The sequence below is a fragment of the Hibiscus syriacus genome, unplaced genomic scaffold (genome assembly GCF_006381635.1).
Source record: "Hibiscus syriacus cultivar Baekdansim isolate YM2019G1 unplaced genomic scaffold, ASM638163v2 tig00010204_pilon, whole genome shotgun sequence".
NCBI lineage: Eukaryota > Viridiplantae > Streptophyta > Magnoliopsida > Malvales > Malvaceae > Hibiscus > Hibiscus syriacus.
The window spans coordinates 868,626-874,007 of NW_024062209.1; positions in this window are offsets into that span (position 1 = coordinate 868,626).

Genomic DNA, 5,382 nt, shown 5'->3' on the forward strand with positions numbered 1-5,382 from the left:
CAAAGTATAACAAAAAGGTATATAGAGCTATAAAGTGGTACAAAAATAGGAGTAGTCGGTCCTCCTGATGCCAAGTCTGCTAGCCTACGGTCTGCTACTATCTGAAAAGGTTAAAATTTAAAGAATGAGCTAAAAAGCCCAGTGTACTCCTTATGGTGTATAAAAACATACAAATAAAATACTTTAGTAAAATTAGTTTATCAAACATATGAACACTACCCTATATGATCACCAGAATGTATAGGTTCCTCAAAACCATACACCTACCTCTACACTCGGTAAAGGATTATGCACATAGCATAAGGACCTGCGGTAAGGACCTACCCTGAGCACAGAGCCAAGGAGCCTGAGGTAAGGAGTTACCCTGAGCACAAAGCCGAGGAGCCTGTGGTAAGGACTTACCCTAAACATAAAGTCGAGGAGCCTGAGGTAAGGATTTACCCTGAGCACAAAGCCGAGGAGCCTGCGGTAAGGACTTACAACTCATAGACTAGGCCTGAGATACTTCCTCCAATAATACCCCCAATAACAGTAATAAACAAATATATATATATATATATATATATATATATATATATATATATATATATCGAGTGAAAACAATAGATTAATTCAGTAAAACATGAAAAATATTCCAGACTCATAAATCATATACAAAAATACAGAAATCAGAGATAATGTTAGAAATGTACAGTAAATCAAATATCTGATAAACATTATTCAGAAAAGTAGGTAACTCGTCATAAAAATATCCAGTATTATAAAAAATCTAAAGCAATTCAGATGAACAGTTTAAAACAGTAATGCAACACCATCAGGAAACACACATGTACCGATCTGAGTAGTCTGATAAGAAAGCGTATTACTAAGTCTGTCGATCACGATTAACGGTAGCGATAGATCCTATGAATCGAAAAATCCATATCGGAATAATAATAATAATAATAATAATAATAATAATAATAATAATAATAATAATAATAATCATAATAATAATCCCTATTTAAACAATTTACATATACCTACACTCTCAAGGAACGCAGATTGTATGGATCTTACGGACGACAAACATCGGATCTAACCAACCCTCGATCGGGGTGAATCACGAGTACCTTCCTAGAAATATATTCTTGAATCAATTCCATAATCAAATCTCAAATAAATAAGAAAAAATGCTAAAAATACTAAGCATTTTTGGATTAATGGCTCGATTTGGGGCTTTCGGGTTAGAATTTTGCAAAACAGATCGCGGAATCGGACTCAGGATGTCAAAAAAATCAAGATTGAGGTTTTAAAAAAAAGTCAATATCGGTCAACGGTTGACCATTTTGGTTCAAGTCGGGTCGGATTGGGTCAGATAGACGGGTCAGATCGGGCCAGTCACGAGTCTGGTTGGGTAGGCGGGTCGGGTTTGCCCATTATCAAGAAGTCCACCAAGCGGTGGAACTTCCCCACGCGCATGGACGGTGTATGAGGGCACGTTTAGAGCCTTCGGGGGTCGAAAAAATTACAAAAAAAATCCTATGTACTTTTTAAGGGGTTTTGAGACACTTACCAAGCTCGGTTCACAACGGTGAACGGCAGAGAGCTCGATTTCGAAACGTAAAAAACTTTATCTTCCTTACCCCTCATACGCCAGCGACAATGGAGACAAGGTAGACATCGGTGGACTCGAGAAGACGTAAGGGACACGATGGTGTGGGAGGTGTCAAAAACGGAGCAACGGTCAGCGATGAAACGACGATTGAAGTTTCTTTGCTAAAAGAGAAAAGATTGAAGAGAGAGAAAATAAGGTTTCCAAATAAAAACATTTTCTAGATTTAGGGGTTATATAGTCTTTAAAAAGAAAATGGTAAAATTACACTCTAGGTCCTCTAGTTTTTTATAATTTCTTAATTTGGATCTAAATTTAATCAAAATTTTACTTTGGCCCCCAAATTTAATTAAAATTTCAATTTAGTCCTCGAAAGAATTTTAAGAAAATTTTTAGGCCCTAATTTGGGGTGTGACAGAAAGTTTGCCCTAGTACTTGAGAGTACCCGTTAGCAACTAAGCGAGCCTTGTAACGATGAACTGAACCATCTGGATTAGTTTTCAATTTGAACAACCACTTACATCCTACAACTGACTGCCCAGGAGGTAACTTCATCATAGTCCACGTACCATTAAGCTGCAAAGCATCAAACTCAGCATAAACTGCTGCTTTCCAGTTGGGAGACTTCAATGCTTCATACACATTAGCCTGTTCCACCGCATCAGAAGTCATTACATACACTTTAGGTCTGAAAATGCACACTTGCTCCTTGTGAGCATAGGATGAGTATTCACAGCAGGTGCAGTAGACATAGAAAGTTCTTGCATAGTAGTGTCACCAATATGCACATCGGTTTGGTTACCAAGAACCATCACCTCAATAGAACTCACTACAGGTATAGAATCATATGTCATGTCCAGTGACCCATGCACTGAAACATCCTGCATAGAACCATGCAGGTCACCACTAGACTCAACAGCATCCAGAGTGTCTTTCACTGCAGGTACAGAATCATCAGTCATTTCAAACAGGCTCTTACTACAGTATTATAACTGGCATGACCTAACCTTCTATTACATACATCATATAGGCTAGAACCATTAACATAAGAAAGATTAGCTTGAGCTTTATTACAAACACCTGGAGAACCGAACTATGAAAACATATACATACCATCTTTAACCTTCCTTGAAAGAAGAACTTCATCTTTAGAGCTATCACGAACATAACACCCATGCGAGTGAAACTCAAAGTAAACTTCATTTTCCCTAACACACTTTAAAACCGAAAGCAAGTTGTTTGTTACACCATGCACATGCATAAGATCATTCAAAAATAAATGACGAGATGATGAAGGTAAAATAGCAGTGCCAACCATATTAACTTTTAATGAAACACCATTATCCACAACTAGATTACCTGGACCAAAATGATCAACCCGTTGAGTTACGTTCTTAGACTCGGGTGTGACATGATGCGTGGCACCTGAATTGACTACCCACTGATTAGAACCAGACGCCAGCTTTGCATGAGCAGGAGGTAAATCATCTGCTTGAGCCATCCCATGTTTCTTAGTGTGACAGCAGTTATAGCCAGAGTTTTCCACAACCGTAAAGTTAGCATTAATTGAACTCTACTTAGAACGGAACTGACCGATATTATCATCAACACAATGAACTTCACATCAAACCTATGCCAACATCGATTGACAAGATGCCCAACCTTTCCACAAAGCTGACATTGAACATGCGACCTCTCTCGACCATGTCCTCCAGACCGACCACCAGAGTGGAACCGATACGGTGGATTACGACTACCACCATCAGCACCACCCACTGCACCATGGGAAATATAAGCACTCACAATAACATTCTCTTTTTGAGCAACAAACCCAGCAAGTTGTTTTTCAACATCAACCAACATAGTGTAGACTTTATCTAAGGGAAGATAATCACCACTGGACATTATGATGGCCTTGAACGGTTGATAATCCCTTGGAAGCCCTTTGAAAATACTGGCGATATGCTCCACAACAGGAACTGGACTACCATAGGATGCCAAGGCATCACACACTTCCTTAACCCGAGTAAGGATCACCCTCATGCTATCATCCCATTCTTAAGGGACTGCAATTTATAGTGTAAATTCATAACAGTCGTGGATCAGTTGGCAAAGAATTGAAGAATCGTACTCCAAATAGCAACAACTGTTTATGCACAAACAAATCGAGGTAACAAGTGAGCACTAATGGTAGACAAGAGCCAGTCCACAACACTATTCTGAGCAATAAAATCCTCATACGCCTCATTAGAGACCAAAACACCATGATCATCAGCAATCATTGTAGGAGGAGGTTGCATCGCACCGGTAAGCAATCATTTGAGGCGATGACTCCTCACAGTAAGAAGGATTTGTTGTTTCCATAACAAGAAGTTCGTCTCGTCAAGAACCACATTCAGTTTCTTAGTTGTGAACATCGTGACACTTCTTGAAGAAACCTCCACACGAAAGGAACAACAACTTCAGGCAAGAAACACCCCTCAATTACGCAGCAAAGAAACTCCAGGATGAATGGCAAATGATACCATGTAAAGAATTATGTAAAAGATAGTAAAATATTCTTTATTCTCAACTCTTTTCAGCAGTACACTTACATGCTTATATAGGTATACTTTAACTACCTATAATCTTAGCTGGAAAGCCTAACGGATTCAACAACAACTTTAACAATTTCTCAACTGCTTCCCAACTGCACAACAACTCCACAGCAATAGCACAACAATATTGCATTAACCTCCTATATCTCTAATATTCTCCAAACTTTCTTTTCCTTCAATCGAATGGAAATTCTATAAGGAGACCTCTTTGAACTTTATCCAATTCCAAATGCTATATCTCAAGAAAAATCATTCAGCTTATGGACTACTTCACTTGACCACGAACCTTTCTTTTAGAATGGTTGAGTCACCATCTTGCAAAAACTCTTCCATATTCTTCATCCAAGCAAAATCAGCCTCTGCAGTACTATTCAACCAGAGCAGCAAACCAGCCCCAAAATAAAATCTGAAGAAGCATTAAAACCGCGATTCACGTTCTACAAGGGCATTTGGCAACAAACACCAATTAGTCCCACCAAGCTTTGAAAAGGCTGGATCGGTTCAGACCTTGTTTTGCTAGATTATCTGCCAAAACATTCCCCATCCGCGGAACGTACACAAGCTTCACACATGAATTTTTTCCCAGCAGTCTATCAATCTCGTCATAGAGCTCCCACCAACGCCAGGGCCTTAAGAATAAGAACCAACCCAGTTTAAACAACTTGGGAATCGGATTCTATGATTAGTTCCCATTGCCTATGCCAACCAATTTCCAGGAAAAGCTCCAAGGCAGTTTTTATCGCTGCTACTTTCGCATAATCCGAGTTAACAACTTCTATAGGCCCTGAAAAGATTGCTTTTATGTTGCCATTATTATCTCTCAACGCTCCCCCGCACCTAGCAGCCGAATCTCTGAAGGCTCCGTATACATTAAATTTCAGCAGCCCCGCCGCAGGTGGCTGCCAATCCATCTTTGGAGTTTTCGGTAGAACGCACCCTGTAGGATCATTCCACCAATTCTCTTCGCAAAGAATTAAGGAATCATTTACCGCTTTAATCCAAATTAAGGTCCTCATTTTTACATAAAACAACATATCCTTCTGAGAAGTCGACTTATTCTCAAAAACCATCTCATTTCTCGCCAACCACGCCCCCCCATAGCGCTGCTGCCACAGATATTAACCAAATTGATTTTGTAGGGCCTGACCATGACACCGAGAAACAGAATGCAAAGAAGTCGTCGAGGTTTGC